Raw genomic sequence first — 15,919 nt, forward strand, 5'->3', positions numbered from 1 at the left:
CCATTCATCATCGTTTAGTCACTGCAGTGCATTCCTGATTAAATCAATGCTCATAATATACATCATACTGTTCGAGCAGACTTTAAGAAGTCATCTCTTGGGCAGCAGCTCACTCCCATGCTTAAGAGCCCAGGGAAAAAAATGGATATTACAAGGGATGTTTTCCAGCGAGGTCTTTACTGGCCCTTGAAGGTCAGCAAATTTATAACAGATGTGCCCTGTTTTGAGCACAGAGGGCTGAGTGCTGATAGCCATTATTGTCAAGACACATCAATTGGAGCCATATGTCGGCAATGGCTGACAGCATCAGAAAAACCTCAAGTAACAGGCGTGTTAGGATTTTGCTGAAGATACAGGTTTTCCTGTCATGGTAAGGCTCTTAGGGAGCTGCCTTTCTCTTTGTTTTAGAGATTTGTTGCAATCAGCTCACATATTTTGATTCTTGGAAAAGCACAACACTGTTTGATTCTTTGCCCTTTCTTGCCGATTTCTCAGATACTGGGTTATAATTAACGTGACGCGAGACGCTACAAATTAATCATAAGGCGCGTCTAGCAAAGAGTCTAACTTTATCTAGATCACCGAAAAGGCTGTCACGTCAAAGAATGGAGAAGCCTCTTACCCCAGCTACGGTGCTCTCCCCGTCTCACTCTATCAAATGTCAGCCTTTATCCTCATTTATAGAGCCCAAGAGAAATGCACAAGCTTACAGTAAAATCATGATGGATGGAACATAAGCTGTCACAGCCAAATAAAAAAAAATAAAAATGCTAAGATCAGACTGTTATAAACAAAAGTTGTGGCCTTAAAAGGTGTTTCTTCCTAGAGTACATCTTCCATTTTCTGGGAGCTAACAGTGTCGGCTGCAGAGAGCTGTGATGTCCAACAGCAAGTGCCAGAGCAGACCAGGCTTGTGGTCCATCTAGCCCAACGTAATGGCCAAGCAGAACAGAAGTTTGTATTACTAGCACAGGAAATAGCTAAGCATGCAAAAGGAAGTGTGTGGAGTTACAAGATTTCTATCCTGATGCTCCAATTGTACAGGCAAGCTGCTGCCCCTGGGCAGAGCAGCCTGACCATTGTAACCATGGAAAGTCACAGGGCTTTTCTGCAGGTGAAAATAAATGTAAGAGCAGAAGCCAGAATTATCCATAGTGAATGAATAGATTGCTGCTCCTAAATTCATGCTTCAATCCTTAAACTGAAAAATATCATTGCAACCTGATGGAAAATACATCAGGTATCAACAGCTATTTACAACAACTATTCTTCTCTTTGGACAATAAGGTTTCAATTTGTCTCCTCCCACCTCCCCAAAAAACAGTTTCTTTTACAAATGCTCGTGATCAAAACTGCCAAAACATCAGTTCTCCCAGTGCTCGTTTTCTGCACAAAAACCCGCATAGAAACCAAAAAGGAATAAACATTTTTATCTATCTATATCTATGTAGATATATATAAAATTAAAAATGTTTATATAAATATATACAGAAAAGTGTAATTTTCAGAAAGTGATAGCCAGCAGACAAATATCCAAAAGCCATTTGTGGACACTAAAAAGTGAAGGGTAACTTGGAGTGTCAGGATAGCAATTGTGTCAATATTTGTGATCGACTTAAAAAAAAAAACGGACCCCTGCCACCCCCATCCTCCTCTTATACCTCCACAGCTTCTTGCATCTAAGTCACCATTTCAGACTCCACCGGGGTCCATATGGCCAGTAGTCATTACCACTGGGGGACCGTTCAGCAGCACCATATCATCCATATACCCTCATCAAGACTCTCTGCAGACAGGCTAAGCATGCAAGGCTTGATTTTTACCCAGAGCCAAGACAAGTTTTATCATGGGCTTTGCTGGGTGCAGGATAGAGACAACATGAGCACAGAGCATCTTCTCCAAAGCCGTGTCTTCTGAAACACACTAGCAAGACGCCGATTTTGGTGGGGGCAACATGAAGAAGAGGCACCGAAGATTCTTCTTTCTGCTCGCAAAGGCAGGACTTGGATGCTACGTTGCTCAGTCCGGCATCTTTCAACAATGCTAAATCTCTACAGATCTAAAAGCAAAATAACTGGCAGTGTAAGAAGATATCAAACAGTCATCCAGGAGAGCAAACCTGTGCCCACGAGGCTTGTGGCATCAGGACCATGGTAAAGAAGTTTTTTTTGTGAGTGACTTACCACTGAAGAGTTGAGAGATAAATCTAGCAGGAGCTGGACAATAACAGCCAGGCACCAGAGAAATAAAGAAGTCTTCATGCAAGAGGCCAAGAGCACAGACAGAAAAAAGCAGGAGACTGCAGAGCCCCCTGTATGGTCCATCAAAACCTACCATAAGGAGTGAAAGCCCCTCACTACAGCAGGTTAGCCTGAAGCTGAACTCAAGCTGGGTGGGTGATGCAGGGGGTTAAAAAGTTTAAAGGATTTGAAGTGTAAAACGGTAATCTTTGTTATTCCGTGTTTGCAATAGAAGTCAGCCTGGGTGCAGATAAACATTAACTGGAGAAAACGGAGGCTGACATCTCAAACCTGGGAGCTCTGATAACCACGCGAGAGTCGAGAGCCGAAAGGAAACAACAAGAGGACATCTCTCCTGGCCTTGCATCGTATTAGTTAGCAGGGGGGTTACATTAGTATGAAGACTTGGTTGGGTTGTTTTTTCTAGAAGACCATACTTTGCATTTGACCCGTGTCTGCAAACCAGAGACACTTGACCAAGTCGCCTCTGTTGAAGACCTGTGGACGGAGCTCTAGGTCCAGGCTTGGTTAAAATGAATTCTATGTGTGCTCTCATCCACCTACATCTCTATCAGGCTGACTGCAGCAAAATGCACTGCATGGCTTCACCCCCTCATTAAGCAGTGATAGGGTCAAAAGCGTGACCACCGCATGCAGCAAAATCCTTCCGAAAACTTGAAGCAACTAAAAATACAGATTTTGTTTCAGGCATCAGGCCCATATAGTACAGGGGCAAATGTATGAAATACAGTGGTTGGTATTGTAGAAGAGGTCAGACTAGGTCGTCTGATAGGCTCTTTTGGCCTAAAAAGGATCATTAGAAAAACAAAAAGAAAACTTAACACAATAGATTCACGGAAGTTAACGAAGGGGAAAAAAGTCACCAATTAAACATTCTGTAAGGAATTGATCTGTGCAACTGCACCTTCAGCCTGGGAAAAGCCATCATATGTCTGGCAAGAACCAGCAAAGATGAACTCTAACCCTGGCCTAGACATCCTCTTGAGAAGTCCTCCTATGCGAGGAGAAAGGTGTTTCTACTGTCCGGACTTGCTGGGGCTGCTAAGGAAGTTAATCTGCCACGATGTTCTTTTGTTGACATATGGTTTCGATGCTTCACTGCTGCATTAATCCTATTTTGTCTTTAGGATAATAAGGATATTGTTGTTACTAAGTAGAACGCTAATTGTTTTTTGTCTAGTATTAGAAATATGCTACATTGCCTTATTCTAATTAACTTGAGATTATTATTGAAATAATGGTTTATTATTTTACCATAGGCACTTTACTGCTGCAAGTATTAGTTGCACTCAAACTGCTATTACGACTTTGTAGCAATTGACTAACTACTATTGTTCTGCTATCCAGATTCTAACTCTTAATTGGGTGAACACAACTTTCCCATTACAAGATCTTTACTTTCTGATTTATTAGAAATAACCTTCAGAAACAGAGAATTCAGATTTAGTCCATTTTCCCTCTTCTCCAGAGAGTCCCATGAGGCTCACCACGAGTGTAGCCTGTTTTAATTAGCAGGGGAAATTTTAAAAATATGTGATGAGATTTGTATTGACGCCCTCTGGCATACTGTCTCCATTTCAGACTCGGTGGAAGGTTTGAGCGGCCAATATCCTACCCTGCTCCCCCAACAAATCCAGGAGCCGCTTCAGGGCAGGACTGTTAAATGTCATTAGCATGAACTATTTTTTTATATTGATTTTCAGTGCTCCACTTCATCTCCTTCCATTAGATGCGTTGCAGGATTCCGACTTCAGTTTTTAACTGAAGTAATGTCTTATAAATCTTTACGCTGCGGTGGACTAAATTCTCTTCTCAGTGGCAGTGGCAGAAACCCACCGAGTTGTACCGCATTGCTCTGGTGGAATCTGGCTCAGAAAAATCTTCAAAAAGGCGGTGAAGAAACAGGCAGAGCCTACTAAAATACAGACACCCCAATGTGAAATATGTTCATTTAGGGGCTGCCACGCCAAGTCAGGCGGAAGAGATGGGTACATTAAAAAAAGAGGCAGCTGGATCACTCTCTCCCCCAGGTACGGGGGGGGGGGAAATCAGCCTCCTGGTAAAGGTGGCAGGAGGGGCAAAGCACAGTATTTAGGTGCTCAGGACTGCCTGGCTCTAATCTAGCCAATTGCAGGAAATTTCCCGTTTGCTAATTTATGAATAGTTATTCTGGGATCTGAGCATAGTGCTTATTCTGCATATGGACTGGTGCAATGCATAGGTAAAAAACAGCAACACCACAACATGACTGAATGCTCAAGTGCTACATTTTAAGCTTCCTGGTTTGGCTGGCCCCAAGTCAGAGCATTTTATCAATATATCATGTATACATAATATTATTTAGATCAATGGACAGGGGCAATGCTTTTTTCAAGGCAGTCAGAAGTCTATAATAAGTTATGCAGTTGCTCTTCTAATTACCAGCTGAGTTGCATGGACCCCAATATACAGATTTTTTTTGATTTTTTTTTTTTAAAGAAGGGCTGGGGCAGGACATAACTATGCAGCAGAGGGACTTTTAAAACAAGTTAAGCCGGTTTTGTATGCTGTTCCTCACAGCTGAAATTCTGGGTCTATCGAGTAATTCAGACCTCAGTATACATTCCCAGTCAATATGTATTGAATTCCCAGCTTTTACTGCAGTTGAGTAAGGACAAACAAAGGACACCCTACTCGGACACAGGAATTAAATATACCTTGATAAAACCATTTTAAATAGAAATGGTAAGCCGTTTTCACCAAGATTTAATTAAGCCTTTTTTGTTGTTCTTGTGACTCAGCTATTCAGTTCCTAGTTAGCTTTATTTGCTACACGGCTTCTTTTAAACCTGAAAAACATAACCTATATTGTCACTACCCTGCTCTACTCTCATTAGACCCTGCTGATCAATATATATTTAGTTACACAAATTCTGCTCAAAGAAAAGCAAGGCAGGAAGACTCGAGCTTATTCCCTTTGCTCTCCTCTACGTGTCAAGTGTTCCCACGAAATCTTTTTAAATGTTATCATTAAGACACAACACAGTAACCAGGGGTTATACTTTGACACCGAATGCCAACAACGAAACGGTGAGGTATGAAAGAACGCAATAGCTTTGGTTGGATTCACGAATGACGCCACACTGACGCCATCCGTGAGCTCTTCTCCACGCGATCTTCCTTCCTGAGCCCGGAGCTGTGCTTCAAAACCTCCATTTACTGCCAGATAGCACAGGGGAAACCTCATGCAGCAGCAGAGATGAGCAAGATCACTTCAACTGTGAACACTCGCTGAGTGAGACGGAGATGCCGTCACAAACTCCTGCCTTGCACCTTTAGAAGTCCCAAAGACTCCTTTCAGAGATTAAAAAACTGCTTCTGCTTTCTCCTGCTCTGCTCCCCTTCAGTGGTATTTGGGGTCAAAGCCATGAACCAGCCTTGAATGCTCAGCAACAAAAGATAAGTTAATCAGAGCTTTAATTGGAAAAAATAAAAGTTTCTCGTTGTCCTCGCTTGGCCTTGGGCTCCTTTCTTTCAAACCACATTTACTTCCTGAACAAAAAGAAGAAAGAGATGAAGAGAAAGCAGACAACTGCTTGCTCTGCGCTGGTACTTGCCTTCCGACACACCACAAAACAATTAAAAACTAGCTGTATAAATATTTGGGAGAAACAGGAAGAAAGAACAAGGAAGCAAGTTCCACCTTTGATGCTTGCAGCTTGGCTGCCGTAAACCCAAAGCAAACGACCAGCCATCTCGTGAGATACCACGAACTGGTGTCATAACCGTGCCAACCAGTCTGTATCTTGTAGGCAGCTTCTATTTCATCCATCACTAAAAGACCCATTTTATGGGAATCCTACGCTGCAGGAGGGCAGCTGTAGCCATCAGGTTAATTAAACAGTCAAATCAACGGCAAGAGAAAGATGGACTTCTTTTTATTGCTGTGACAACCACCCTATCACATCCCCATAATAATGCCCCTTTCAACTACCACCCTGATTCAGAAACCAAATCCCCCAACATGAATCACCTGGGATAACAAAGATGCCAGGGCTGACTCACATGGTTTCAGAGAGGTAGTTTCCCCCCTCAGCAGGTTTCAAATAGCACTCTATTTTTGCACGTATGATAAATTAGGGGTGTGAGAGAAAATTAAGATTGCTTAGTTTGACTCCACCAACAAGTCAGACACTTTGGCATCTCAAGCCTATAATCTGCACCCACTATCATGCCCACCATCCTGCGCCTGGAATCAGCTGTGGGCACCAGAATAGCATCCAGGTGTAGGCAGCTTTTCAAAGTTATATCATCTAAAAGTTACATAACCTGAAAAGCTAGAGAGGCATGTTCAGAATGGCTCCTGCAGTGCTAGAGCTAGTCCTTGAAACACAGTCCATTTCCAATACACCAGAAAAATTTGGTATGGTGGATCTGGACACCAGAACAACAAAATGAAAGCAGTCATTTAGCGTTATGCTAATTCAGTGCAACGGACTTAGTGTTCACAGTCCCAAAGAATCAACCTCCATATTCTCTCTCTAATACTGCACCCAGCTCCCCAAATATAGCGGGGAAGTTCACTAGGACCTGGGGCTGCAGGCAATAGCTTGACACGTCTCCAGCCCACTTTCCATTCACTGTTGTGAATTTCCTGTTTCGAGACAGCTGGGGTTAAACACGAAAAAGATTAGTCCACGTTCACAGCAGCATCCCTCTCCTCAAATCACAAGTTCACGCTGCATCTCTAGCCCGGGGACCACAGTGCTGCTGCACTCCAAAAACAGCCCCAACACACACTGGTCCTGGCACCTGCCAGCAGCCAGACACCTTCCATTCATCTTGCACACTTCGAAACGATAGGCATCTGTTTTGTATCCGACTGTGCCCTACTGCATGCTGTAACTTCCGGGAGAATTAAAGAGTTCACGCAATGGACTTGTGGGACCATGTTGCAAATATCCCAAGTCTCCTGATGAACAAAAGGGCCACCTCGAAAAAACAGAATAAAACTTTTCTGAAGTCTACAGAATTAACACCAGCAAGAGCAGAACAGAGCCCAAACATTTCTGCATCTCCATTTCTGCCAAATGCCTCTCTGTTTATGAACATTTTTTTCCTACAGCTTTTTCCTGCATAGAACAGTTAGCCTCCCACAACTCCTTTTTCACACGCGTGTACACACGCACACAAGCCCCTCCACCTCTGCCACCCCCTACAGATTCGTGCAGTCTCCACTTCAAATGAATCGGACTATTCTGCCTCGAGTGACCGTGTCAAGGGAGGTGGGAAGAGGGGAACAACACGGAGCAAAGTTTTCCATTAAATAATGCAGCCCCTCTGTCACCTAATATATTACAACCAGTGGCGGCTTTGTTTCTCTCACACCTGCGTGCGGTGCGACATACTGCTTAATGTCTGGAGCTTGCTGTCTGGCAGATCCAGACCCAACACCTCTTTCAATGACCGCAGTCGTCTGTGCAAAAGGGCTGTGAAAGTAAACACACCTAATTTACTGGCACATAACACTCGCTCTCCTTAAATATAGAGCACCAGCTGGTTGAGAAACTGCTGCGTGACACAGCAGCTCTAGATAAGGAATAACCTTTGGACTGTAATGTTCTGCAATTTTTTGGTTTGAAAAAGTCCATGACAGCCATGGATTTAGATGCGCTCTAGTCTTCCCGCAAGGTTTGTAAAGATCGCCAATTTGGTGCCTGCAATATAGTCACGGTTCAAAGGGAACTCAGCTAACATAAAAGGAAATCCAAAACACCTGCACGCTCCAGCGTACTCCCGGCTGTTCCCATGCATGGCCATGCCTGAACCTGTATTTGACATAACGGGAACCTCGGATACAGACGGAAAGTACGTGCGATAGCACCCGAGGATCCCTCCTCCTCATATGCAGGAACCGTCATCGCTACTCCTCTTGCGAGCAGTATATCTGTTCTCTTCCTACTTCTTCTCTCTGCTTCCCACACACGCTGGACTCGATGCACCCGACTTGACACAGCAAAGCACAGGCAGTTTGAAGCAGCGCGTGATAATGTAATATGGCCCTTCCCAAAAGCACATGCCGAGCCTCACAGGTCAGATGAAACATAGTGAAGGCTCTTGTGTCCGGCCACAGCTTCCTCCACCCTCAACCTCCCAACATGATTCATCCGTGCTATAAAAGACCTAAGTTGCTGCAGCTGCTGAATTACCATCTCTGTGGACTTCGGCAAATGAAGCCAGCTGTCCTTTGTACAAAATAAAGTCCCATTCCCCACTCCCTTTAAAACTCCAGATTTTACCAACCAGACCTCGTAGTAAAGATGATATCTTCTATGAGACCAGCAAGATTTGTTTTTCTCCCCCCCCAAAAAATCTTTAATTGCAAACATTCAAGCACAAACATCCATCAGACATAGGAGAAAGGATTGTAAAAGTTTTCCTGAGTGGAAATGGAAGTTCGTATTTCACAGGCTTTCACAGAGGAGTCAATAGATGGCAAACTATTTTTCCAACAGCTGTTTTACCAACAGCTCTTGCCAGCACAGAGTGTGGCTTGTCTGAATTCCCAGGTCATTTACCTTCCTATTCACTGTCACTTGTCCAAGAGGCCAAAAGCTACTGTGCTATGATTTTATGATGGCCTACCAGCATTTCCAATCCAACTCATCACACATCCCATTTGTGCGCTGAGGCGTGCGGTTTTCATGGTTACAGGACTGTCACTACAATTCATCCCATTTCCAGTTTCAGGACATCCACTTCATCTTGGCTCCTCTGGCCTTGGGACGGTACCTTGCATCCTAGCGTCCCAAGACTGGGTCCCAGCAACGCCTCCCCATTGATTCCAGCTTCTGAGCACCCTGCCCCTCCAAGCAGGTTTTGGGCGCTTGCATTTCTTCCCCATGGGAATTGGTGACAAGGGACAGAGTGACCAACAAACTTCTGACCAAAGCCCACATGCCTCCATATTCTCACCTAGTCTGGGACAGAGTTAGACTTCCCACTGACAGTGCAGGAGTAACAGAGATTTAGGGAAATAAAAAGCAGCAGGGACCTGGCTTGAGCCTAGTTGGTTTCCCAGTGAGGGTCTCTCTCCCCGAGTCTATCTTCCCCTTGGTATGAGAGAAGTTTTCCTCAAACCCCTCCTCCCATAATTACCATCCTCCAAGATAAGTCTGCTAGTACAGAACTCGAATGTGAAATTCTCCTGGTGCCTGGAAAAAACCAGCCAAGACAAGGAGGAGAATGCTGCCCAAAAGTTTCCCCAGGCAGCCAGACCCATTCAGGCTTACCACCACTGGTGCTATGCCCATTTATCTTGGGGGTAGCAAGCGACAACCATCCATTCCCTTCGCAGTCCAACACATCTTCAAAACGCAATACGTAAACAGCATCTGAAGTGACATATCGACAGTCAACTTTGATAACACCGGCTTTCCTCATAGCAACGTGCCAAGCAGCCCGCGGCAATGCCAACGTAGCCTTACCGCGAGACCGCCATGAGCGCTCCGAGGTGTGTGAACAGGTATAATTGTTCTTCCCTCGTTAAGCGCATTTCCTCGCTCTTGTCAATGCTGAATTTCACCTCCCATCACGCTGCCCACCCGCCTACCTTGGTGAGGGCCTTTTGAAGTTTCTCACACTGCTCTCAAGTCTCAACTAACCTAAATAATTCTGTCTCATCTTTCAACCCTGCCACTGTTTGTTCAATTTTCTAGGTCATCATCAATACATATTGAATTAGCCCTAAAGCGCAACACTGGATCACCCACTATTCGCCTGGCTCCCCAGGTTGAAGTCTGATCAAATACCTGTGGCCTTTGTTGCCTACCTCTTAGCCAGTTTCTGCTTCACAAGAGTGCTTGAAAATTAGTCACAGGGGAAGAAACCATGGAGTTTCAAATCACTTGGAATATTTAATGAGGCTGAGTTAAGAACTGTAAGCCGATTAGAAAGAGACTTAAGAAAAATACAATAAAATAAAAATAAAAATTAAAAAGATCTGCCACCTTTTAGCACAGCCATTGCTGGATAAAGGGGTTAGGCAAAGCAGTGCTTTCTTTGATGTTCTGTTTGATAACACCGAGAAAAAAGTTATTTTCCTTTAAAATAAAAGTAAAGTTAAGCATGTTTGTTTTCGGGTAGCAAGAGTGCTGCTGAAAGCTACAGATGATCTCAAACAGCTCCAGCTTGCTCCTTGCTCCAAAGCGCAGCAGGGGCCCCTACCCAGCATGGGGCTTCAGCAGGCACCCTCCTCCTCCAGGAAAGCCACGGGGCCCTGCCTGGACACGTGAGAGCCTACAGGACTGTCAATGCGAAGGGAACATGTGAATTTACACTCTTATCGTTATAATGGCATAACCTCCTGCACAGGCACCTTTATTCCAGGATAAAAAAAAAGTGCCTACATGAAAAGTTAGACCAATATAATGACAGCAGTAGAATAACTCTGATTTAAGTTTTACTGCATCACCTAAGAAGCCCTTAGAAGAAGGGCAAGAGGCTTCTTGCCTGGCAGAAGTAAGACTAGGACCTGAAGTCTTTTTAATCACACAACACAAAATCTCTCTTTTGAGTTTGGATGCATGGACAGAGAGAGGGAGACAGCCTATTACAAAAGCTACATAGCACCACAGAGAGAGAATATTTAGAGTAGCATGGGACTTTAATGCGCATTTCTCCCTGGGACAATATGCACCTCATATGCAGGTAATACACCTGGCTATAAAAACACGTTACAACACTGCAATGCCAGGAGGAAAGCTAATCTACAGCCTAAACTTGTTTATCACAGAATGAAAGTGCTCACCCGGTGCAGGGAGAGAGGCAGAGAAAAAAAAAAAAAAATCAGGGAATAAAAGGACAAAGTTAGGGTTGAGGGGGGGAGAGGGGACCCAGCAAATGGCTAAGTCTTTCAAACCAGCTCCATAAATGCCAAAGGACCTTGGTGCCGGTCATCACTGGCGCAAGCGATGGGACATGTCAAGGAGGGGGACCGTCACATGCGAAGTGCGAGTAAGTCGTGTGGTGGAAGGGGATGCAAGACGACCCCCCAACTCGCACACCAAGCAACCAGGCCCAAGATTAACCGGTACAGCCCCAATTTGCTTGCTCGCCATTTGATATTGCCGTGCAAGGGGGAGTTACAAGAGCAACTGCCCCATCTCCAAATGTTCCAGTAACGTTCAGTCTCGGTGCACCCGCCTCCCTTCCAACCACAGCAATTCAGCCGAACAGGTGACCATTTGAACAAACTTCCTGCCTGTTTTATTTACTTGCCAAAATTATCCCCCTCCCTCATCCAGCTAGTCAGGCCAACAGGGACATGCCAGGGCCTTGCTGTTGGAACAATCCTTCCCCGCAGTGCCACAGCTTTTCTGCTTTAGCTGATGTTACTCTCTGGTCATTACCTCTGTCAGACCACATCAACATTTTTAACAGTAAGAGCAGCATCCTTTGTACCCAAACGCACTGTGGCCAGAGGTCTGGTTAATCGGCCCAGCAGGCGCATCCACAGAAATGCACATGGCCCCCTTGGCAGCCGGTGTTCAAAGTGCATCTGTGAAGGATGCTGCAAATTTTGAACTTGTTCTGTGTATTCACAGTTGTAGGGGGGCGGCAGCAGCCTTTGGCATTTACCCTTGAAAATGCCAAGTTGCCCATCGTCCAGAAGGTACAGTGACCAGAGTCTGCTTGGAGGCCACCTTGGAGCTGTACCTTGGGCTCCTAGTCTTTAGGTCCCATGGAGGAGGATACACCTACGTCACCACCTGAGCCATAGGTACGATTCCAATGGCAGACTTTTCTTCGGTGCACCCGATGAACAGAGGGGCTCATCCTGTGGCAAGAGCCATGACTCTCAAGCAGACCTACAGAAATTATCACACGTAATAGGACCATCATCCCCATCGCTGTAGTTAGATAAGCTCCTATCGCCACCTCCTTCCTCTGAACCTATTGATTTGTACCGACAGAACCGTATACTTGAACAGTTTCACCCAACCATTAAGACATTATAATGTTCAGCGCAGGGAAACCCTCCTGCTCTCCCTTCCCTTACGACATGAAGATTTTAGCACTTTTTTAGGATGCAAAAGGCTTTTAAACTCTGGGAGGTTTTTTCCTACAGCATTAAACTCTACCAGGACTAGGTATTCCACCATTCTCGTTTAGAAAATTAAGTTGTATTTTCCAACAGTAGTACTGCCATTGTGTAAACCCAGGATAAGTTTTGGGTTCAACACCCCACATATGCACACAGCAAGAGGCAATACATCCGTCTCAAACAGGTTACAGTCTAAAACAGGCATTTACAAGAAACAAGGTAGGGAGTGATTAGATGGCTTGCTCAAAGTTAAATTGAGCCAAGGACTAACCCCACATCTTCTCATTGCCATTTTGATGCTTTAACCATGACCTGCCTTCCTCTCAAATCTTTTCCACTTGAATCTTAAATCGAATGGTCCAAGGCACAACAATAGGAGCCTCCCTATACTGACCCCGGCCTGCCTTTGGTCCAGTTCACCCGTGAGAATCCATAAGACGCATGCGCACACAAACTTACAAGTGTATTAATGGTGCTTGGTGCCACCAGCCAGGCATGCACAAACCAAACTGCATTGTGAAGGTGATCAAGGTTCTTGGGGTAGATGTGCTCTTTCATTAGACCAACTAAATAGTTGGGGGGCAGGGGAAAAAAGTGTTCTTTGCAAGCCTTTGGGCACAAAACACCCTTCTTCAGGCAGAGGGAGAGCCTGTTGGACCAACTATTCTGTTGGTCTAATAAAAAGATAATCACATCTACCCAAAGAACCTCGTCTGCCTGTGTCCTTGGACCAAAAACGGCTCCAACCAACAACCCCCCTTGTGAAGGTGATGGCACTCCGCTGCCACCCTCCTCAGAGCCTCCTGCACTTGGGTCTCCCACAATTCATCGCTGCTCCGCTCCTGCCAAGCCGAGTGAAGAATTAGGGGAATGAAATTGTGCACAGCCACTTTCAATTGTCATAAAACCAGGCACCAGCAGGGTAGTAAGATGGGATAATTCAGACAAAATTTGTTCTCTGAAAAGGTGCCCTATCCTTCTCATCTATTTTACAAGTGAGCATCTTCCTGGAAATGAACTGCAAATACTCTGCTTAAAATGCTTCACTGCTTATATAAATGGAGTAAAGAAACACTGCTTAACACCAGTGTGCTTTTGTTCAATCCTGATGGTTCACAGAAAAAGCTCAGTGCTATTTACACTCTCCCCTTCCCCATTACTGTGTTAATCTGTTCAATTTTAGTAACCTGAAACTTTATTGTTTCTAAAATACTGACTGCCATATACCTCAACCCTTAAACACAAAGGAAAGTGACTATAAATAATTTGCTTGGAAGTACATTTGCCAAGAAACCGATTACATGCATCCATGAAACCTGCATCCAGCCATAAAAACTAGTTCTAGAAAATGACCTATGCAACTTGAAAAGCAGATGTGCGCTGCAGCTCTGAAAGTTGCACACACACGCATACACACTTGATCTCTTCTTAACTCCTGTACTATTATGTTGTTATGCTGTCATTGGTGTAACTTGTCATTTGGTGGGCAGAAGTGTGAGAAATCTCAGGCTGGAATGCCACGTGTTCTGACAAGACCACAAGCAAAAATATAGTCCCCAAAGATTCAGGAGCCTTTGCGTGCAATCTTATTAATCGCTAGAGGAAGACAGCCATATGGTGCGATGGCTGACTTCTCTGCGAGCACACAGTAGGAAATACAGCGCTGACTGTGAACATTACAAAGGGCATTGGAGAGAAGACAGCAGCTACTAAATTGTACAACACGTATATCTATAGATTATTCATTAGAAATTCAGTTATAGACTGGTGCATTTCTAATTACTGAGGTTCATTAAAGGACAGGACTTTCTCTGGCTAAACTAGAAAACTTTCATCCCTATCATTACAAGAATAATTGGAATCTTGTTTCCATTAAAGTTTAGATGGCTTTAAATATCCTCCTTCAAGAATATAACAGCATGTAATTTGCTCTTACATAAGCAAGGGAATACAAATTATGGGTTATACCTAGGTATATACCCGTGTGGCACATGCGGTCTTCACGTGGCACCCCCAGTCGGACCCTCGCCAGGCTGTTGTGTTTAGGCCTCTCAAGCTGGGTCCATGTGTTCTTCAGCAACCTTTGGTTTCCCCTCAAATTTCTTTGACTCTGTCCGTGGGCACAAGCATAGCGCTCACATTCTTGCCAGGACCCCCCTGCTTTGGAAAAATGCCAGTCCCTCGCTCTGCCAAGCATCCCACGTTATCAGCATCCCTCCGAGCTTCCCAGGCCTCTTAACCTCTGTGGTTTCTAAGACACAGCATGGATACTGGTGCGATATTGGGCGAGCGGGAATTGAGGGATTGCATTTTCCCCTCTCCCAGCAAACAAACATGGTTAGACTGGTATCCCTAGGAACTTCACTTGTATGGCTTTAATGACCCTCCACTGCTTCTGGTTCAAGAGAGGCACAACAGAGCCTCAGCAGTAACCGGTGGTGTCCAAGCACGCTTAGATGGTGATTCAAGAATTTCGGGACTTCAGCCATAAGCCACAAGGTGTACACACAGGCAGCTTCCTCCATTACTCATGCTATGGAGACCAAGTCATCTTGCAGCTCCCCATCAGTTCCTACACACTGTGCAAGTTGTCCTAAGAAGAGAAAAATGCTATGGGCAAAGAAATTCTTCCAAGCTAGGCTGAATCCAGTTTAAATCCATGCTTGTTATCAAGTTATGCTAAAGTTGGGGGAAGACAAGAGGTAAATTATCAGTGCATAAAAATACCAAGCATGACGCCCAGCCACGCAGTGCTCCTGCCTGCAGCAAAGCCTCCATTTGACTTCAGTAGGAATTACAGGCATGAAAAGGCTCTAGGATTAGCAGGAGCTTTTTGTTCATACATTTTAGCAATTTCTCATTCATCTCTTTATACTTTTCAGAGAAGCTAAAAAAAGCATATAACCAAGTAAACAAACATTGCCAGGCGGCCTTTAAAGCTCTTAAGCAATATATTCTTATTTTCAGTTTTCACTAATACTCTTTAGCATACCGCAACACCGTACCAGCAAACCAGCTCCTTGCTTTGGCATGAAACGACTGCAGCTTTCCTCGAGTGCAGAAAATACTTAAGAGCTCAAATCATGAGCTCAAATCATTCTTGAGAAGCTCAAGAATGCATGTATTTAAGTGTCTGCAAGATCTTAGCCTAACTTTCAGAAGCTAAGAAAAAGAGAGCTCAGACTCAGAGGCAGCAACTCTAGCTTGTTAGGTCCAAATCATCCTGTGGATTTGGACAGAAACCAAATGGTTCATCCACCTTGGTTTGCTTACTGGCAAAACTGGGATAACACTTGCAAAGGTCAGAGAGGCAGAACTGCATTTTGGCAGGCGCTCGAAGGCGGCAAGCGCTAGAGCAGATCAAAACATTGCAAGCGGTCATTTTGCTAGAGATGGTGCCCCACAACAGGACTGTGCTTCCTATGCAACAGACTCCCCTGAAAAATAAGTAGATCTCCTCCAATGCAACCAAACTCGGTGACCTGCTTTTCACTGGCTTTCTTGATTTTTTTTGGTTGAAGTTGTGCCTTTTGTACAGGCGCAACAGAAAAAGCACAGAATTAGCTAGAAACCC

General features: G+C 44.5%; 1 protein-coding gene across 5 annotated transcripts in view; it reads right to left on the reverse strand.

Moving 5' to 3' along the window:
• Positions 1-15,919, reverse strand: part of PTPRG (protein tyrosine phosphatase receptor type G) — a 449,911-nt gene that overhangs the window by 366,349 nt on the left and 67,643 nt on the right. The gene's annotated exons all lie outside the window — the stretch shown is intronic.

The sequence above is a fragment of the Crocodylus siamensis genome, chromosome 11, assembly GCF_052110815.1.
Source record: "Crocodylus siamensis isolate JL-2025a chromosome 11, ASM5211081v1, whole genome shotgun sequence".
Taxonomy (NCBI): Eukaryota; Metazoa; Chordata; order Crocodylia; family Crocodylidae; genus Crocodylus; species Crocodylus siamensis.